The 23,254-nt window shown below is 36.9% G+C and overlaps 1 protein-coding gene across 1 annotated transcript in view; it reads right to left on the bottom strand.

The window, feature by feature from the left end:
• The window catches only part of GLIS1 (GLIS family zinc finger 1), a 300,120-nt gene that overhangs the window by 255,165 nt on the left and 21,701 nt on the right, over positions 1 to 23,254 (bottom strand).

The following is a 23,254-nucleotide window of genomic DNA, read 5'->3' as shown; positions in this document are numbered from 1 at the left end:
AATAGAAAATCTGAAGTGAAATAGTAGACAATAGTGTAGACAATAACTAGACAATAACTAGAAAGGGATAAAAGTGAAAGAATTGCAACTCAAAAAGAGAAAAAAGGAGCATGTAGACCTAAATGTCCTTCACCAACTTTTCATACCAAGTAACTTTAGTTTGATATTACATTTGAATTGAACTAATCTTGTGAGTTGTCCAATGTGGCATACATTATACAAATAGAATATGTAGTAGAATTTCGTAACTTTATCCATCTTTATCACATTAGCAATCTTAATTTTAGAGGACTTGGAGATATAAACAAGCGTTTTTCAAATTTGGAAACTTTGAGATGTGTGACTTCAACTCTCAGAATGCTGGCAAGGTAATTCTGGGAGTTGAACATCCTAAACTGTCAAGTTTGAGAAACACCAATCTAAGCTAAAAAGATGGAAGATTAATGAAGTACCCAGAAAAGAAGATTTGATTATAATAAAGCTTGGTCAGTTTGTTAAAGTGACCAGTTTGGTCAGGTAAAAGTTGATAAATATGTTTTTAAAACTTTTGAAGCTTTATATTGACTTTTTGTTGCAAGAAGAATTTATGGATTTAAAGATTGAAAAGGGTCAAAGAGGAAGGGAAAAGAATAAGGTGGTTATTACTCAATAGAATGAAGTATAAAAATGATAATTCTGTTTTTCCTCTTATGTTCTATGTAGTTTTTTGCTTTAATCTTCTTTGCATTTGCAGACTTTTTATTGTATTGATAAACTTACGTCTATAGGTAGTCCTTGACTTACAAACACAATTGAATCCAAAATTTCTGTTGCTAAATTGAGACATTTGTTAAGTGAATTTTGCCCCATTTTACAACCTTGCCACAGTTGTTAAATGAATCACTGTTAGTAGCATAATTGTTAATAAAGCTGGCTTCCCCATTGACTTTGCTTGTCAGAAGGTCACAAAAAGTAACCCTGAGACACTGAAACTGTCATAAATATGAGTCAGTTGCCAAGGTTCTGAATTTTGATCAGGTGACCATGGGGATGCTGCAATAGTCAGAAGTGTAAAAACATCATAAGTCATTTTTTTCAGTGCAGTTATAACTTTGAAAAGTTACTAAATGAATTGTTGTTAAGTTGAGGGCTACCTGTACTGACAGTGGAGTGTATTGAAAACCATCAATTTTTCATGGGAACCTATTCACCAGTTGGAACAGTAAATAGAAGATTTCTTCTGTACAGATAGTCTTTGGCTTACCACAGTTTATTTAGTGACCATTCAAAATTACAACAGCACTGAAAAAAAGACTTATGACCATTTTTCACACTTATGACTGTTGCAGTATCCCTACGGTCACATGATTTACATTTGGATGCTTGACAATTGACACACATTTATGATGGTTGCAGTGTCCTGGTGACATGTGATTCCCTTTTTCTATCTTCTGACAAGCAAAGTAAATGGGGAAACCAGATTCACTTAACAACCATGTTACTAATTTAACAGCCGCAGTGATTCACTTAACAAATGTGGCAAGAAAAGTCACAAAATGGGAGAATACTCACTTAACAAATTTCTCACTTAACAACATAAATTTTGAGCTCAATTGTGGTTGAGGACTACCTGCATTTGACCACTTTTTTGGCAACAGCATCTCACTGCAAAATTCCTTCTCAAGAACAAATCCTGTTATTTATGATTTTAGGCAGGGGCATTTTCATTTCACCAGAGTTATCATGAATTATATCTGTATATTAACATTAATGGCTTTTGGTTTTACTTCATTGTTATGGTGGTTCTATTGTCCTTTTTTACATTTTGTTCTTTATATATATTATGTTTTAGTACTTGAAATCATGATGATTACTTAAAAGCTGTTAGTTTTCCTACAATATTCCTATAAAGAAACAGAAAGACGAATGAAATGGAAACAGTAATGAAGTAGAAATTAAGGATAATAAATCCTTCACTAGTTGATAACAGGAGCAAAAGCCTATATAAATGAATGTAAATAAAACTGACTTTATATTGCACGTATGGTGTCATATAAAAGTAACCAGTACATTATAAATAATGGTTATGGCAGAATGCCAAAAAGATTCGGACATTTAATAAGATAAACTATGGTATATTAATACAACAAATTCAAGATGTTCATGAAGGCTATTGGACTATGTTTAAATCCGGGCTTCATCACAGAACGAATAGCCTTAGGCAAATCATCATTTATCCAGCATTGCAAAAATGAATAAAATAAGGCTTTAGAAAGCAATTTGACTATAAAAAAAAATTAACAAAATGATAAAAATAGGGTTTCTTAGATTTATTAGGATGCTTACAGCTGAGGTGATATATTGCAAAACAAGGGTAGAATTTGCATTGCGCTCTTAAATCTCTTTACATTCATTTATTGTGATCCCTCAGCATCAAATCAGATCAACACTCGGAATATTTGCTAAGATTTAGCTTATTTTAGAAACCTTCAAAGACTGTTAGAATTTTAGATTCCCGTTTTATAGAACATTATTGTTTTCAATATGACATTCCTCAGGATGAGGACTTAATATTTTTTGTATTATGTTAAACTGTATTGTTGTGTACACCACTTGCGTTTCATCGACTATTGAAGTGGCCTATCAGCCTACATGAAATATATAAATGGTGTTTTATTTTGTCTTGTCACGTTCTTACTTTTAGCTTCCTGCTTCAGAAAACCTTGTTATTGTACAAACTTTAAGCAGCAAGTTAATGAAAAAAAAATAATGTATATGTATATGCCTTATGAAGGGAGCATGTCCTTGAACATCTTGTGTCTATGCAAGGCTTTTGGCATGTGTACATTGCACTCACGTTCACATCAATTTTGCTTTAAAATATCATGTATCATAATATGATTTCAGGTTATTATACTACATTATGCAAAAAAAAAAACCCAAAGTAAAGAGATTATTTAAAAAAAAAACAGCAGTCAAAGGGAAAACTAAGAATATCATAGATAGATTAGCAAGTCACATAAACTAGGCTGATCTAATATATTCTAGTGGAGTAAAATGCCAATAGGGATTTTCTAGTGGCCTCGGGATGCTAATCAAGAAAGTAGTAGATATAATTCTCTTTTCCACCAAGTTTAAGGTACAAGGAGAATCACAAAAATTAGAGTAGGGAATCCTGCTGAAAATAGAAGTACATCAGTTAGAAATTTAATCTCTGGAATCTCATATGGACATCTTTGCTCCAAAACAGGATTATTGTTAGGAAGTACTGATGGTTCTGTAGTGGCTTAAGCATGCTACATCTCAGAGCTGTGTTGCTGAGATGAGCAGCTTCCTATTTAACCCCAATCCAAAGCATGGCAGATAGTCGCTGAGGTTTTTTTTAATTCCAGTATGGTTCTATCAAGGGCCAGTACTAATACAAATTGACTTGGAAGACTTATTTAAATGCTCAAATGGTATCAAAGAAGTTAAGGAATTTGAAGAACATTTCATTCAAGCCAACAATTGAGTGAAAAAAATCCAGGCCAACCAGAGTCATGTTGTGTAGCTGTGTTAGAAATTTTACAGCAAATGTTTGAAATAAGGCTTTTGACATTTTAACTATTCATAAGTACACAGAAGAACCATACTGTTTTTGAAAAATTGTTTTTTCTTTAAATATATTAATAATTGTTAGTATAGAATGTCTTCCTCATGAATAGAAGAAACCCCATACAGCCCTTGCACTCCTGTTGGCCTTTTCCGCAGCTAACCTAATTTGTTTGCTCTAAGGTCCAGAGCAACTGAAAGTCAGCCCAAGATATTCACAGCACCTGACTTGCTCTATTAAATTTCCATTTACAGTATTTCCCAGAAATTGCTTTGACACCAGACCACCTTTGAAAAGATCATAATCTTGATTTTGGGGGGTACCCATTGGTTAGTTTTTTCTCATTAAAAACTAGTTGCTTTGGCTAAAACTTTCTTCTAAATCCAATTTCTGTTGTTGAGTCACATTGTCCTTACTCAGTTGTTGAAGATGAAACTCCCTTTTACTTAGAGTTCTGATAATAACAAGAAAAGTCAAAATGTAATCCTTTCTGTATAGAAATTTTGGCACAAAATGGCAACATTTTCATGCAATTTTATGATATGGCATGGCAATATTTTCATGCCATGGCAATATTTTCATGTAATTTCTTAATTAAAAGTAAGTCTTAAGTGGAACAGTTTCCAGCCCAGCCTATCCTTAAGTATGGAGTCAAACTGTGTTTTTAAATCAATAAAAGCATGTGTACAGCGTTCCATTCAGGGTCTATGATGTTTTTCTATTAACATGTACCAAACTAAAAATGATCAAATGTTGACTTCTCTTCTCTATATCCTGCTTAAACATGTACAGAATTTTCTCTTGCTCAAGCCAGCCAAGGTCAACTATAATTTACTTATCACACTTGGGAGCCTACCTGGGTATTTATTGGCCAGATAAAATTTATCCCCTTTCTTATATATGAGAAGTATTACAGATAAGCTTCAGTCTTTGGAGAACCATAAATAATTATTTCAGTAATATTAATAAGAATACCCATGTTCCTCTCATTTGGTTGGTGGGGGGGGGTTGTTTTTGTCTACTTAAGTATTCTTGATAGGCACTCAGTAGATGAGAATTTTTCTTAAATGGCTTTAAACAGACAAATGTCAACTTCACACAATCTCCATCTTCTTACTTTCAGTTACAACTCTGTAAGTATTTTTAAGACCATACATTTGTTCCATAGCAGCTGATTAAACTTCTGTATTCTCAAATTCACCACTAAATTTGCCCTGGGATGATTCCTAATCCAATGATGGCTTTGTCTTCAGGTGGAAGGATTGACATTTTTTGTTGTTGTTCAAAATGACATAATGTATTAAAATTACTTACTTCATTACTTTATTACTTCAAAATAAAGATTAAAGGAGGTAGTGTCAGGATTTTGCTTTAAAAAGTGTGATAGTTATATTTTCTCCCCTCCTTTCATGTAGTTTATTACCTTTTACCAATCTTTGCCTAAAGTAATCCTGTGAGGAAAATCAATTCCCCTCACTGAATACTCAAGGTTTCCAGGAAATATTTCTAAGGGACATGTATGTAATTTTCATGTAAAGAATTGAAGGTATGGTACTCTGATGTTAATAATGAGTTAATAATGAGTGATGTTGGTATCATCAATGTATTTTCCACATGTTTTTCATGTGATTCAGAGACTATATGATACGATCACAGAGCCACCATCTTAAACACTAAGAAGTTAATCAAAAGAGTGAAATGCAAAATTGTAATTTCTAATTTGTTTCTCACATTAGAAGAGCAATTGTGGAGTGTTCCACATTTCCACTGCCTGTGTAATGAGAAATAAGGAGAACAAAAGTCAACATAGAAAAATCACAATGGATATTTTGTAGTTATGTTTTATACCAAAACAAAATTTAAATGCACAGTGTATAGCCAACTGTGCCCTTCCAGTGTAACAGTCAGTATGGGTGGATCCAATATTGTTTCCCTCTCCATAGTTTCCAAATTTGCTCCAAGCAGTTGGAGCATTTTCTGTAGAAGATTTGAGTAAGGAAAAATAGACAACCTGCTTATATAGCACTGCCTTTAGTAATCCACTGCGTGGTTTTCAATTTATGGGAAGGAAATTCCAGAAATTATAATTTAAACTTAAGAACATGACAATGTAATTGAATTATTTTTAAAGTGTGCCATTTATCTGACAAATACATTTGTTTTAGTAATAACATTTGCACCACTCTCTCTTTCACACTGACTTTTCTCAACTAATTTTCTTACCTAATTCAGTGGCTGCTATTTTGTACCAGGAATAATATAAAATTATTTACAGAAAAGAAACAGCCCTTATAAATGTTTTGTTTGATGGTAAAATAGCAACTTTTCATGCTATGTATGACTTAAATAATACTTTTAGTTCATAAAGCTTAACCACATGGAGTACAGTAACTCATAGAAAGTATCTATCAGCCAGAGAATCCCTTGAAAAAATATATTAATGTTTGTCCTTGTTTTATTTTATGAGTTTGATCCTAATTCCTAGAGGTAATATTTCTGATTACCTCTAATCTGTGCCACTTGTAACTGGAATTGTTATCAGGTTAATAGGTGAAATGAAAGCTGTGAGATGTTGCATAAAACACCGAGCCATGATGTCATTGCTTAATAAGAATAACTCAAGTTTAATTGAAGGACAATTGTTTAAAATTAAAAGCAGACAGATATCTTGCCTATTTTTTTATAAGGCTCCAGAAAGTCATTGGAAGCCAATTTTTGCAAGTTTATTGAATCTGGTTAAAAATATATTTTGGGATTCATAAAAAAAAAACATTTAATATACTGAAAATATACTGCCACTGCATGGTTGGAACCAATGAGGAAATGAAAGTTATCAGTGGCCCAAAATAAATTGTATTCTGATTACTGAACAAAATTGGCAGAACTGAATAATCTTAAATACTTAATACTTTTACTTCATGAGCTCATCTATCTTTTTCTTTCATAAAACAATAGCACATTCATGGTTTATCATCATGCAAATTAACAGCTGTTATCAAAAAATAAAATACACATTTGCAAAACAGAGAGATAGATAGACAGACATATAGGCCCTTTTGGGGAAGAAGAATTAAAGTTTTGTGTGTGTGTGTGTGTGTGTGTGTGTGTGTGTAATAAAAAACAAACATTTTGAAACATAACATGAACTAATTTTGCATGCTTCAAAGAAGAAAATGTACCTATAAGAGATATTAAAAATTATTTGAGAGTCCTAACCCATTGCTCATGGATTGCTAGTAGCAAAATTCTGCTTTACTTCTTGCTGGTTTCCTGAGTTTACTCCCTTAAGTCTATCTCATCTCATTAGTTTCATTTCCATCTCAAATAACTATTATTCAGAAATGTTTCATGATTGACATAATAAGTCTGTTCACATATCTATGTCATTCATTTTTCAGAACCAATATTTGAGAACAGTCGTTCAAAATAAGAAAATGCCATATTTATGTTCCATAGATATCAAAAAATTTATACACAATTTATATTATTCTTGCTTTAGCCACCAAAAATATTATTGTTTGTTTCATTCTTATCACAGCTAATATATTCATCTCCACATTCCCAACAATTCTGCAAGGTAGATTAGCCAAGAAGAGACCAATTAGTTTTGTAGCTGCATACTTGATTACAAGTAACTCTGGCGCAATACAACGCACTCTACTATATCACACTAATTTCTGCTGCATGTAAACCAATGTTATTTCTTGTGGAGTGTTATTAAACATAGTCTTCCTATCTAATACTAAAAATTATTAATGAAATCCATGAAACAAAATGCATCATTGTAAAGCCCCGAATTTTGTTTTTGTTTTTATCATTATACAACATAATTTACATTTCCCATGTTTGCAAAAGTGAAATTTTCTAATAAAGTATTGGCTAAAATGTATTTTTCTTTCATTAAAAACAAAATTGAATTGTCATTAATTTTCAATTGGCAATCTTTACAGTAAACACAACATGAACTGGCAAATATATGCTACCCTGACACACTACATTTCAATTCATTACAATACTTTGCAAGGAAACTTAATATATAGAAAACATGGAACTGACCATTTTTCCATAATTTAGTATTTAAAAATTACAACTTTCCTACATTTTCTCTATGTACAAGATAAAACTTGCAATATCAAATAAAAATGCATCTGGTTTTGATTTTCCTCTATGCATTTTTATTTAATGCAATAACCTTTAAGAAAAATAATGTAGAATAATTTTATACCCCATTTCCCTGAAAATAAGACCTCCTCAGATAATAAGGCCAATTGGGCTTTTGAGTGCATGCGCTAAAATAAGCCCTCTCCCAAAAATAAGCCCTCTGAAAAAATTGCAATATAGAAGCAGCCATGAGGTATTCACGCTCACCGCTGCCTGCACCTCAAAAATAATAAGACCTCCTTGAAAATAAAGCCAAGTGCTTATTTTGGGGGTCAAAAGAAAGTAAGACCCTGTCTTATTTTCAGGGAAACACGGTACCATATTTCCAAAATTGGATTGGATTGGATTTATTCGACTTGTATGCCGCCCTATTCCCAAAGGGACTCAGGGCGGCTGAACAAAAGCCAAGGGGAGGGGAACAAATACAAAAAAGTAAGACAAAAAACAAGAAAACAATACAAACAATTTAAAAAACACAACAAGCACAACCAATTCGAGTAGGGGTGGAACTCAACAACCCCAGGCCTGCTGGGACAGCCAGGTCTTAACAGCTGTACGGAAGGCCTGAAGGATGCCGAGGGTCCGAATCTCCACAGGGAGATCGTTCCAGAGGGCCGGAGCAGCCACAGAGAAGGCCCTCCTCTGGGTGGTCGACAGCTGGCATTGGCCGGCAGATGGAATTCGGAGGAGGCCTAATCTGTGGGATCTAATGGGTCTATGGGAGTAATTGGCAGAAGGCGGTCTCTCAAGTACCCAGGTCCAATACCATGTAGGGCTTTATAAGTGATGACTAGCACCTTGAAGCGTATCCGGAGACCAATAGGCAGCCAGTGCAGCTCGCGGAGGATAGGTGTAACGTGGGTGTACCGAGGCACACCCACAATCACTCACGCGGCTGCATTCCGGACAAGCTGAAGTCTCCGAACACTCTTCAAGGGCTGCCCCATGTAAAGCGCATTGCAGTAGTCCAGTCTTGAGGTCACAAGGGCATGAGTGACTGTTGTAAGAGCCTCCCGGTTCAGGTAGGGATGCAATTGGTGCACCAGGCGAACCTGGGCAAATGCCCCCCTGGTCACAGCCGACAAATGGTGATCTAAAGTCAGCTGTGGAGCAGGAGGACTCCCAAATTGCAAACCCTGTCTGAGGGGCGTATAATTTCACCCCCCAGCCTGAGAGATGGAATACCTGGCCAATTTGTGGGAGGGAAAAACACAAGCCACTCGGTCTTGTCAGGATTGAGAGCCAGCTTGTTCACCCCCATCCAGACCCTAACATCCTCCAGGCACTGACACATCACATCAACCGCTTCACTGAGCTGGCATGGGGCGGACAGATACAATTGAGTATTGTCCACATACTGGTGGTATTTTATCCCGTGCCGTTGGATGATCTCCTGTACAAGTTTTCTGTTTTATATTAGAATTAAGGCCCTTATACTGTTTCACAGTTTTGCTAATAATTATCTTACAGCCACAAGCGTGAAATGTGTCCTTAACTATTGTAAGTACTTAAGAATAAAGCCTATTCTAGATCAACCCAGAGAAAAGTCACAGAAAAATGAGTTTAAATTATATGGGAATGGATTTCAGTTTAAACATTAGGAAGATTTTTTAAAAGCAATCTGACTTTGAAATTAGAAATTTAAAGAAACAATGCCCCCCCTTTACCAATAAATTGTTTACTCCACATATCATGATTAAATGATGGTTTAATATGATGTTTCAATCTAATCTATTAAATCTGAGTAAATGGATTTATTAAATGCCACTAAAAAGCCATCATCGCGTTAGGCAAAGGGATACTTTTCCTATATTCTGCTGTAAGAGAATATATTCTTTTTTCTCCATGCAGAGCTCATCTCTACGTTCAATTTTGTGACCATGCTGAATTGCTGAATAAGAATTCCTAAATATGTTAACTGAATTTGTGAACAAAACTAGGAAGATGTTTAACAAAAATCACCATATCTGGAATTAGAGCACATTTTGAGAACATTCTGTAATTCTGCACATACTATCCTAATTCTCTTGTTTGGATTAAACAAATGTATTATAAATGCATATGCATCTTTATTTTATTACAGGAAATCTGACATCTTAAGCTTACAATAAAGAACTAATATAAAACAGAAAACTTGTACAGGAGTTAAACAAACAAGCATTCTCTGGATACAAAGCTGCCTTCTTATTCCAACAAGTTTTCAAACATCTTTAGACTGAGATATAAAAGATCCAGATTTCAGCACATTTGACTCTAAATGGGTAAAGAACAATTAATGTGGCACTGAACTCATTGAACAAAAAGCTATTGTAATGTGGTTAAGAGCAGATCCATACTTCCTGTTTGGTCCAGAACAAGTATGAACCATCTACCATTTCTGGATGGCAAGAATATTAAATGGCATCCTAAACCCATTCTTGGACCTCCAAGGAATGCAACATCTGGCTGTGTTTCCTATAATGCCTAAATCCAGTGTCTACTACTGCAGTTGATGAATAGATAATCTGCTGTCTATAAAGATTCTCAATCATCCAGGTCATGGTTGTCCCAAAGCAGGGGTGAAAACGTCCCCCACTATGGTGCAGAAGGCCAACTAGGCCATGACACCATGGACACACCCACCCAGCAACTGGGCAGAGAATCCATTGCTGAATTTTTTGAAGCCCACCCCTTTCCCAAAGGTGCTTTTTCCAAAAGGGGTCACTGCATTGTGGCAAGTACCCCACTCAAACTAGTCAGTGCGCATGTGACAGGAACATCTCCTTCTTTGAGAACCCTGATGGTTGCCCTTCCACTACCTTTTAATCTGGTGCTGCATAAAAAGTAACTTTAAAATAAAATTATTTTTCAGATTTCACTCCATAATCTTTCATGCAGTCCATGGCATTATGGATATTATATTTGCTTCACATCACCAGTTAAAACAAGGCAAAAACTTCTTCTTTTTACTATTGATTTTTCTTTCTCTAAGCTATCCACTTGAGTGCTGTTAAAATAACAGAGAAAACAAATCAATGGTGGGTGTTTTATCTTTGTTTCTCTTACCTAAGGTAACATGGAAAACCAGCAAATGTTTTATCAATTTCACTCCAGAACTTTTCACTGAGTTTGAGGAGACCAAAGAAGAAAAGAGCAGCATTTCAAAAGTCTGTTGCCAGATTTCTTTTTAAGAATAGCCTACCAGAAAATTGCCCAACTCAGACAAAACAATTACTTCTGTTTGGTTTCAAATTGGTAATTTTTTGCATTAGTGAATGTGAAAACTGGGTGCCCTACTGTTTTCTACTATAATGGAAGATTCTGCAGAAATTTAGCAAAGTTCAAACAACTGGACACCTCTGTTACCAAAGAAAAGGAACGGGCTGAAATTCAGAAAAAGTTTTCTTAAGCTGGTTTCTTTGCTTTTAGTCAGTTTGCATTCAGAAGCCAAGCAGATAAAGGCTACTCCTTGGAAAAGCCCTAAATTAAGGGCTTAATTTACATTAAATTTAATTATATTAAATTAATTTACTTCATTATTATATATTTTGGATATCTTCCTATCAATGTAAACTATACAAGTAACTATACTGTGGATCATGTAGGTTAATACATTAAGGATCTAGGAGTAATTGTGGGTCTCTATCATAGGTTCATGCAGTGGCAAACCCATGTAAATCATCTTTCAGATTAACTGAAAGTGAAAAAAGTATGTTTAAAAGGTGACTTTTAAAATTCAAAGTAAATTAAAGGTAAAGGTTCCCATCACACATATGTGCTAATCATTCCCAACTGTAGCGGGAGGTGCTCATCTCAGTTTCAAAGCCAAAGAGCCAATGCTGTCTGAAGACATCTCCATGGTCATATATGTAGCTGGCATGACTAAACGCCGAAGGTGCACAGAACGCTGTTACCCTCCCACCAAAGATAGTTTCTATTTTTCTACTTGCATTTTTGCAGAAGCTGGGATAAATAATGGGAGCTCATTCTGTTATGCGGTGCTAGGGATTCGAACTGCCAAACTGCCGGCCTTTCTGATCGACAAACTCAGCGTCTTAGCCACTGAGCCACTGCGTCCCTCCGGAGTAAATTAAAAGAATCTAAATAAATCCTGGGAGGCAAATGGAAATTGTTATTTTGAAAGTAAATCAATTATAAACACAATAGTGTGGAATGAATAAAGATATAATATTAAAATCATATTTACAAGAAAATAACCCCTCTGAAGACAATGCAGCACACTTACAAATAGGAACACAGAGTAGTAATTTAAGCTGCAAACTCAAACTTAACAAGTAAGACACTTTTTAAAATAAGTGTCTTATCTGATACCATCTACTTAAGAAATGATTACTAAAAAGGCAAGCAAGTTATTTTGACAAACTCAGCCACCTTCTTTTAGACAGTATCCAAATGTTGTAACCATGTAATTTTGATGATAGTCAATCAAAAGCCAACAATTGATAATTTTTTACAAAATTTTCAATCAAGCAACTATCCTAACCTTTTTAGTAACCTGTCCTTTAAAGTATGTTCTTTTATCAGGATTTGATGCTAGTGTAATTTAATTAGAAACACATGCCTCATAACTATAATCTGTCATGTTCCATTACTTTCATGCTGAAAAAGGACAAGTCAATAAACAAAGGTTGTGACATAAATCTGCCTTGAACACATTATGCCACAAATAAGAAAATAAAAACATATGTATCCTCTGACCTGAAACATCTTAAAATGGAACTCAATACATTGTTTTGTGTGTTCAGAAATGTTTTAAGTGTTCACAATTAATTGTGCACCTAAGCAATTTTGATCTACATAATGCTAATATATAATGATTACACAAGAGCCATGCCTGTAAGGCACCTATTAAACACTATCATTGTGTCGAAGTTTGATACGATAGCAGGATCTGCACAACCATTTCTCAAGCTGGCAACTATGCTATAAAATCATCTTATTTAGACCAACAATTCTTAAAGTGTGTTCTGGGGACCACTAGAGATACCAGAGACGCTTTTAGGTGCGAGGTCAAATAAATAAATATTTTACATTTTCTCTGTTTTAACTTCAAATGCAGTATATATCAATAGATAGGACCCACAAAAACTAGAGTCCTTTGAAGTCTTCAAAAACTTTTTAAAGTGTAAAGATTCCTGAGATCAAAATGTTTTGAGAATTGCTGATCTAGAGAACCTATTATGTATTATAAATAGAAGATGGGGTAAGCCTGCAATATTGTCTTGGAGACTATAAAGAGGTCTATATAGTCTGCTACTATAAATATATAAAGAGAACTAAGCAGCTATGTTACATTTACAAAAATCATAATCCTGCAGGGCATAGTCTTAATGATTAGTCTTAAATTACTATAGTTTGGACACATGTAAAGATATAGCTCTCTTGAGAAGTCTATAATATGGGAAAGGTGGAAGGCAAGAGAGAAAAGGAATCTAGCGGATGGATTTAATTACAATGAAGATGGGTGAACATGCACCATTGCAAGACCTGAAGAAACAGATTGGGAATGGGTAATCCTGGAGAAAATCTGTGCTAAGTATTAATATCAATTTAAATTCAGTATCTTAGAGAACTGATTGTATCTTAACTTAAAAATCCAAAATATGTATGCAGTTGCACAATCACACACTTCTTTTTCTCAAACCTCAATTAAATTAAGGTTTAAGTATTCCTCATAATGTATTTATTAAGGCATTCAACAGACCACATCTAAAGTTAACATTTGGATGAACTAAACTGTAAGAAATTTCACTGAACTTGCCCATACATTCCTTCTGAATTTTTTTAATAGAAAATAATTGCTCATAATTGACACTTAAGCTTATTGTTCACCTGATGTTCTTTTTATAGGTTTATTAGGGGATCTCAGTAAATTAGTTTTGCCCAGCTATGTTCTGCAAACATCCTGCACACGGTATATGTGTGCTAGTCACATCCCTTGGAGTGAGGAATCATCTGGGACAAGGCATGCCTGAAAACAAACCAATTATGGTCAATTATGGTCACTAAACAAGGCTACCTGTAACTATAAAGTTCATGCAATATGCTTTTTTAAGTTTTCCATCTATTCTGAAACTGGTAAAGTGTAATCTTCCAACACGGACTGATCAGTTGCACAGTATACTTCTGTGGCTGACGTAACTAGAACCTCTGGTTTGAATCTGTTGCAAAATACTCCCTTTTTGTTCTGTACTAGCTCATGGGAGCTTTTTTCTAAGGACTCCACATATGCTAAATGAGAGACAGATTAACTTTTTTTTCCAGGTGTACTTGCTCAGCTGTAGTTATTTATTTGTAAGGCTTTGTATGGCTGCCTATCTTATGTATCACAACTCTGGACAGCTCATAAAGCCATAATAAAACAAAAGGAAACAATAAAATCAAATTCTAAAACATCTAAAAAGAATCCCCAGGGCTCCAATGAATGGTCCTAAACCCACTAACAATTAGAAACACAAATGACTGGGATCCAACTTCATTTTATCCCAGCCCTTGAGAGAAGAGCTAGCTTTTTAAGGCTTTCCAAAAAGCTAGGAGATCAAGGGCTTGCCAGAAAACATGGGAAGAGGGTGTTCCACAGGGTAAGGACCTCTGTGGAAAAAGTGCTTCCTATGTCCTGCCAGGGGACATTTTAAAGGAATGCATCCAGTCTATCCTGAGATATTGTCAAGAAGAAGCTGGGGACCTGCCATACAGATGATAATTAGTACTTTGAATTCATCATAGAAAAAAGCATGGAAGTCAGTGTGGTTCATGCAGCAATTATCTAATATAGGCAAACCAAGTGAAGCTCAAAACTGTATGTACCACCACATTCTGGACCAGTTAATTTCTCAATGATTTTCAAGTGTAATACACTGCAATAATCTAAGAAGTGACCAAGACATGAGTGACTGTAAGTAAGCTCCCAGGGTTCATTTAGACTCTGTGACGGGCAGAAGAAGATATGAGGATGCAATTACATAGGCTGTTTCGGGGCCAGGAGTGCATCACCTTCTTCCAACCCAAAGAATATTGTGGACCACCTTACGGAGCATGATTCTGCCAGTGCAGTCTAAATATCTAAATAATGTTCCTTGAGGAGTTAAAAGGGTGAGGGCCAAAGGCCAGCTTCTCTATAGTAGCTCCCACATGATGGAATGCCCTATACTTGGCTCCAGCTCATCTTGTGTTTCAAAAATCTCTCAAAATGTTTTTTTTTCCTGACAGTCTTTCTGTCCATAGTGAGTTTTGTTGATGACCACCTAGTTGTTGCTTTTATGTGAGCAAGGATTAGGGAGTAAGGTTTCCTTGTGTGGATTCAAGAATCTATACTGATTGAAAATGTATAAATACTATGAAATTAATAAATATTTTTAAAGAGCTATGCTGTATATCTCCCAAGGACCTTTACAGAAAAATCTTTGGTCCAGTTAGTCCTATTTGATATGACTGCTTCTTGGAAGAAAACCATAAATGTAGGCTTAAATTACTATGGTCCCTCATTCTAGTTCTTGATGCTTTGAGAGTGCTACCTTAGAGAAAAAGCAGTAAATCCTTGGCCGGGATTTGCAGACAGAGAAGTAAAATTTCTCATCAATGTAAAATTATCCTCCATAGTAAGCCTTTTACATGATTGTACTTGATTCCTTTAGACTCCTTTTCCTTCTGCACAGGGCAATTTTCTTCTTGACTTAATGTTCCGAACAGAGAGCTGAATAACATTCCATTGCAACATGGCCTATGGCTCTATAATGAAGGGTCAAAGAAACAGTCTTGGGTATATATTAGGATGCCTTCTGCTTGCCTTCTGAATTAACAATACACCAGCTAACTAATAGTTTAGATCACAGAGAAAAGATGAGTGCTTTCTTCTTGCTAAGTCAGCCTCTACAAACATGTAGAGCGCTATATGTTTTGTGTGATTGTTAACTGTTGTAAGAGAAACCTGGGTTTAATCCTGAAAATGCTTACTGTTGATTTACTCCTGTCTGGACATCATTATTATTTTTATTAATGGGTTACTGCAGTGCTTCTCAACCTGTGGTCCGTGCACCACTGGGGGGGGGGGGGGGCACGATGTTGTCACAGAAGGTCTGCAAAGACTTGAACAAATGTTATGATTCAAATCTTGAGTTAGATCTCGGGGATCTGTGGCCATTGTCTGTGGCCACAAAAGATATTTAACAGGCCTTCCTAGTGAAGAAAAGGTTGAGAACCATTGTATTGACCACTTAATTAGTTTTTGAATTTTTCTCTTACACACATTTATATATCCATACCACACACACACACCCTTATTCAAAGAAATGGCTCTCAAGAACATATAAGAATATATCTTAGAAGATAACATTATAAGAAATTTCCTGAAGCTCGTTTATATTTTTATGTATTTCTTTATATGAACTTTATTTCTAATACATTTAGTAGTCAGAAACAAAATCATATGCATAACCTCTCACAAATTTATAACAAACTATACATTATAACCTCATCAGGAAGGTTTCCTTTCTGAAAAATCTTATTAATAAGTTGTCTTTCCTAATTTGTCCTGCACATATTTATTAAAACTGTTTTAGAAACACTCTCTGTGCGTCTAATTGAACTTATTTTATTAAATAAATAAGAAATAGGAAAGCCAGGTATCAATTACATAAAGTGATGCAAATCTGTAAAATAATTTTTTATTTAAATAAAATGAAAAACCCATTTCCCTGAAGACCAACACGTGAAATCTAATCTGAAAGGAGAGCTTTTAAATGTTTGATTCAGTTAGTAGTCAACCGAATGAGTTCAGAAGGAGCTTACTAGGATTTTTGGAATGTCTTAAAAATGTGTGACTAACTAAACTTCTAAAGAAGCTATTTGCGAGTTAGCTTTTTGGTCTTCCCACAGAAGAAAACATAGAAGTAAATTGTAGGCTGTGATCTTAGTGGCATGCTAAAAAAGTCATTGTAGCAATCACTGAGCAATCAGAAACAGAACAGAATTTTTGCCATTTAGAGAAGGGGGGAAATCAAGTTTTGGCAAGGAGAAACCCTATTAGTTGAGGTAGGGAAAAAGATAGTGAGTGTAATCAGTAGCACAAGAATAAGCTTTTTTTATCATATCTAATTGTTCCCACACTACCCAAAAATCTGAAATACATTACTATATTGCATAAAGCAATACAAAATAATTCAAAGAAAAATGGACAAAACCTGTGAAATTCTGCTTGAAAATGTTTTTTTGAAATCTGTTGAACATGCTATGCTGATTGTTGAAATAGTATTTCTATGTTCTTCATTCAAATGTATTTGGGCATAATATGCATGTCAGAACAAAAGAAATAAAGGATTTCTTACCAAGAATAAGAAGTAGACACAGATTTATATATGGCAGTATGTGTATATGTGTATGTTTTATATATTAGTTATTTACACATGCATAGCAATGTATTTTTAAAAATGTCCAGACTCTTAGTACCATAAATATTATAAAATATTTGGTTTATGTACAGCTCTGTCAGAGTTTCCCCAGGCTGAATGGCAATTCCTAAATTTCCAAGCCAGTTGAGATGTTTTGAGAAGCTGAAAATGGATAAAAATGAACTGGATGATTTCTGGATTTATTGATTAATGAAGGAAAAATATTGGAAGAAGAGTTTTAAATACGTTTATAACAGGTATGAAGATTGGAAGTTACTTCCTTAATCATCATTCTGTTTCCTTTTTCTATTTTACTCTTGATTGGTATTTTGCTCCTTTTCACTTTTCTAACTCTTTCATTACATTGTTTTGTATTTATCTTTTTAACTTAGTAAAAAAATATTCAAGATTTATAGAAAAAATTGCTATTATGGCCTCAATATATATCAGCTGTATACAAAATTTATTATACAACAAAAAAAAGGAAATTCATGTCATGTGATACTGTCTTGTTAAGAAAGGAAAGCTCGCTACAGTGGTATTAACCTGTACAATATGCAACCTAACTGATTCAGAAGATTCAAAAACATGATAAACTAAGGTAATATGTTGCTTTTGTAACATTTGCATTGCCTTCTTTGCAAACCACAGAACATAAGTGTCAGCCTCTGCTTTGCTGCTGCTTCGGCTGCCATTGAAATGGGGAGGGGGGGCATGGTATTTGGGAAGGGAATCATTATGTGCTGGAGGAAGATTCTATGGTTTTATGGTTTATGGTTTTATTATTTATAGGCCGCCCTTTTCCCTGAGGGGACTCAGGGTGGCTTACAATATATAGGGAGGGAAGTACAAGACAGTAAGACATAAGAATACATAAGTAAAAATAGTACACAGCATTCATCATTCGGGTGGGGACGGATTACGATCTTTATCCCCAGGCCTGACGGGATAGCCAGGTCTTGAGGGCTGTGCGGAAGGTCTGGACGGTGGTGAGGGTATGAATCTCCACGGGGAGATCGTTCCAAAGGGTCGGAGCTACTACTGAAAAGGCTCTCCTCCGTGTAGTTGCCAGTCGACACTGACTGGCGGATGGAACTCGGAGGAGGCCTAATCTGTGCGATCTAATAGGTCGCAAGGAGGTAATTGGCAGGAGGCGGTCTCTCAAGTACGCAGATCCACTACCATGAAGGGCTTTATGGGTGGTAAGTAGCACCTTGAAGCGCACCCGGAGATCAACAGGTAGCCAGCGCAGCTCGCGGAGGATAGGTGTTATGTGGGCGAACCGAGGTGCACCCACGATCACTCGCGCGGCCGCATTCTAGACTAGCTGAAGTCGCCGGGTGCTCTTCAAGGGCAGCCCCATGTAGAGCACATTGCAGTATTCCAGCCTAGAGGTCACAAGGGCCCGAGTGACTGTTGTGAGGGCCTCCCGGTTCAGGTAGGGTCGCAACTGGCGCACCAGGCGAACCTGGGCAAATGCCCCCCTGGTCACAGCCAACAGATGGTGATCGAAGGTCAGCTGTGGGTCCAGGAGGACTCCCAAGTTGCGAACCCTGTCTGAGGGGTATAAAGTTTGGCCCCCCAGCCTGAGTGATGGAACACTAGCCAAATTATTGGGAGGGAAACACAACAGCCACTCGGTCTTCTCCGGGTTGAGTACAAGCTTGTTAGCCCTCATCCAGTCCCTAACGGCTTCAAGACCCCGGTTCATCACGTCCACCGCTTCATTGAGTTGGCACGGGGCGGACAGATACAACTGGGTATCGTCTGCGTATTGGTGGTATCTTATCCCGTGCCTCCGAATGATCTCGCCCAGCGGTTTCATGTAGATGTTAAATAGTAGGGGGGATAAGACCGAACCCTGCAGCACCCCATATGTTAGGGGCCTAGGGGTCGATCTCTGCCCCCCAACTAACACCGACTGCGACCTGTCCGAGAGGTAGGAGGAGAACCACTGCAAAACAGTGCCTCCCACCCCCACCTCCCGCAGTCTTCGCAGAAGGATACCATGGTCGATGGTATTGAAAGCCGCCAAGAGGTCAAGGAGAACCAGGATGGAGGCATGGCCTCCATCCCTGGCTCTCCAGAGATCATCGGTCAATGCGACCATCTTACTGCGCATGTGGAGGAAGGGAGTTTCCCGCCAAGGTTAATTGTCCAGCATTCCATCCTGGTGATGTTTTTTGAAGATATCTCCCACCTGACTGTTGGGTGAATTATAATTGGACTATGGACTGGGGTGCCAAGGGGAGGGGATTGAATTATACAAGGTATTCTTTGCTTTCACACCTAATTAACCAGATTCAGCTTAGCTTCGCAACTGTTCATTTGTAATTAGTAAAAGTACACTTAATTTCAAACAAATGGAGTTGAGTGGTTTCTTTCCTGGTTATTAAATGAAGTCGCACCTGACAATAAGCTGAATCTCACCTCGCACCCAACCCGGAGCGAACAACTACCTCACAAAAAGAAAAGAAAATGTCTTTGCATGAAAGCGACCAAGAGGAAGACTTGGGTGCAACGGCAGGACCATCTCTAACAGAAAGACTAGCCGAACTGAGAGTGGAAGAACCTGCCGTCCGTCCCAGAAGGACTTGGGGTGTGGGACAGAAAGAGGAACCTGAGGAATTACAAGCTGGAGTCATGAGAAGGAGGCCAAAGAAAAAGCCAGCGGATGACTGGAGTGGCTCTGGAGAGGAAGACTACAAAATCTCCCACACCATGAGGCTCCTCGAAGAGGCATGGAGTGAATGCCGAATTCGAGAGAGAGCTGTGAAAAGGGAACCAACAGAGGAACTGGAGAAAAGGTACTCACTGCATAGCTTAAGGGAGACTGGAGGGGCCGAAGGAGGATGTGCGCAAGAAAACCCAGAACCAACCTCCCCCCCCCCCTGCGGCTAGAGACATTCCAAGAGCGGGGGGGCAGGCAACGCTGGATGGCTAAGGTCCCACCCTTAAGCGTAAAGTATGATGGAGAACCCAGAGGTCTCGGGTTGTTTATTATTCAGGTCTGGAATGATATGAAAATATACGGGCCTGATTTAGAGACAGATGAATCTAAAGTGAGAATGGTGTTAATGGCCTTAGAGAAGAAAGCAGCTGACTGGATGGTCGGACTACATAATAGTAATTCCCCTCTCCTGAGGAATTTTGATGAATTTATGGCAGCCATGAGGAGAATGTTCGACGATCCTTTGACCGAGCATCGTGCTAGTCTGAAATTTATGACCCTTAAACAGGGAAAGAAAACTGTGCCTGACTATGTGCAAGAAAACTGTGCCTGACTATGTGCAGGAATTCCAGGAATTGTCAGCCTATATGAGGGGGTGGTCAGAAGAGGCCTTGCTGGATTGATTCGCTGATGTCTTGGATAAAGATGTTTGCCAGCTATACGAACCAGAACTCTGAGGGCAGCTTCATTAAGCTGCCGACGGCGGCAAGCACCTCCCCCGGAACTTAGATATCTCTTTTTCCAGTAAGGAAAAAGTAGGGAGGGACCCTCAGCCAGTTAGAATCCTCTTTGAAGTTCGTAGCCTTTTTTTCTTTTTGGCTGCGAACGAAAGAGAGTGAATCAACGAAAGCTGAGTCATTTACTCCGGTTTTTTTTTTCAGCTCTAGGCGAGTTACTTCCCCCCCCAGAACAAGCCTTTGTAATTAACCCATTTAAGATTAATCCGGGCAGTGACCATACCTGGGAATTTTTCCTTTTTCTCTATTTAAAATACCAGCTTCAATTTTATAAAAGACTCCTTTTGTTTAACCTTTTTTTAAATAAAAAAAATGGCGATTTTATAACTTCCGCATTTGCTATAACGATATATCTTCAACTTCCTGGACAGATTTAAGGGATTATAAACTAATTAGCCCTGTTCCCCCGAAGATTTCTTTTTATTAATTGCCAGGGGTTTGTTGAAACTACCTTATCTCAAATTAATGTGAGTAGAGACTCTGTTTGCTTCCCTTTTTATCATGGCACCGAAATCGAAACCCAGACGCTCATCTCAGGCATTTGTTACAAAGCCGCTGTCCTTGCCTTCTATGCCCTCTACTGGAGATTTGCTAACGAAAGAATTTCTTTTTGAAATCCTTAGAGAGTTCAGAGAGGAAATGCAAAAATTTATTTCAGACTTTTATGACAGACTTGATGCCAAGATTGCTCAAACAAAGGAGGATATGATCGAGGTTATGAATGTTATGACAGATTATATTGCTGGAATGGAGGATAAATTGGAACTTTTGGAAGAAGCTAATTCCAACCTGACATCTAAAATTGAAATATTACAACAGGAAATCCAAATTGCGCAAAAACAACTTGTCATGATAAATTATAAGAAGACTGAGTCTGCAATAAGAGTTAGGGGATTGCGTGAAAATGAGCAGGAGAATTTGAAACAGACCTTTTTTGAGGCTTTTAGTCGCTCGGTGGGAAGTCCGGGACTTAACTTTGATTGGCAGATCCAAAAAATCTATCGCCATAATTCGTACGTAGCAAAACAGCGACAACTTCCGAGGGACATAATTATATATTTCGCCACAAGAGAATCCAGAAACGCGATAATACAGGAGTTCTACAATAATAGGCTGCGAATTGATGGACAGGATTTGATTGTTTTCAAAGAAATACCACCTCAAATATTAAGAGCCAGAAGAGACTATGCCTTCTTAACTAAGGAACTCAGAAACTCTCAGATACAATACAGATGGGAAGTGCCGTTTGGTATTACTGTTACATTTGATAACCAAAAACATTGCCTCAACTCTACAATATTCTGAAGGCGGGACTCCCTGAATTACCCGGACATGGAGAAAGACAAGGAGAAGGAGAAGAGAAACAGCGGAACACGTGGCTACAAGGCGAGAGGCATTGCTTTCCCCCTCCGGAAGGGCAGAAGAGTAGAGAATAAAGACTTAGTTATGCTTCTAAAACATTTGCTTAATTTTTAATCTGAATAATACTTTGTGATTTCTGTCTTGGGTAAAACGGTATAGCTGCATACTGACGAAGAGACATTGAGACTGAAAGAGACTGAAAGAAGTGCCGATGATTCTGGAATATATATTGTATGGGATTTAAACAGGATTCGATGGATAACTTTGAATTTCTACTTTAATTGTTCATGATTTATTCTTTAGGGTGAGGAGAGCGGAGATCGTGATCTTCTTGGATTGTGGTTCGGGTTGAATGGAGCTGGGAAGTGTGGGGTAGATGGGAGGGTAGTGAAGGTTTAAGTAGAGTTTATTTTGAGACAGAAAGTAAGCTGATCTTTGTATAAATTGTTATTTGAATATAATGTTTGGAAAGATATACCCATAGAGTCTGCAGGAAGGTGAAGCAAATATAAGAGGAGTACGGATGAAAATAAAATATATATATGGACACGGGTAAAGGCAGGATGGGAGGAGTTGGAAAAGGAAACCGAGAGAAGTATTTGAATGTTTAAATGGTTTAATAGAGAAGGAGGTAAAAGAGATAAATCAAAGGTTTGGATATTTAGATAAAGAGATAAGGCCTTCGCTGGAATTCCATTTAATTAACTTACTTGGTTTCAATATAGTTTGAAATCCTGCAAGTAATAAAATAACTGAAATTAGGAATGAGGTACATTGTTTAAGATTTAAAAATGATGGGAAGCTGAGTTTAATGTAGAGAATTTGTTGATTTTTCCCGTTTTTCCTTTTTTGTGTGTGTGTGTGTGTGTGGTTTTTTTTTCTTTTTTTTACTATTTCCTTTTTTTTTTTTTTCATTTATCTTTTATCTTTTAATTCTAAAGTTATTTGATTTTAATATACTCCAGACAGTGCTTGATAAAGAGTTATGCCGGGTATGGGACCTGGGAAGTTGAAAGGGGGTTAGGGAGGGGGGTTTAGGGGGGGGAGGGGGGAGGGGGGAAATACAGTCCCAATTTTCAGAACAATAAGAATGCACTTGTATACTGTTGCTCTCTTTTCTTTTTTTTCTTCTTTTCTTTTATTTTCTCTTTTTTTTCATTTTTCTTAATTTTAGAGTAAAATATAAACTGAATAGATTAATGAATTGTAGAGATACACCAAAGTGAGGAGTAGAGGGAAAGAAGAGGGAGAAGTAAAGAGGGAGTGAGAGGGGAATGTAAGGAGGGTGAGATGGAGGAAAGGGGAG

Source organism: Thamnophis elegans, chromosome 5 (assembly GCF_009769535.1).
Source record: "Thamnophis elegans isolate rThaEle1 chromosome 5, rThaEle1.pri, whole genome shotgun sequence".
Lineage (NCBI taxonomy): Eukaryota > Metazoa > Chordata > Lepidosauria > Squamata > Colubridae > Thamnophis > Thamnophis elegans.
Note: the sequence above shows the minus strand (reverse complement) of the source record. Positions and strands in the feature narration are given on the sequence as shown.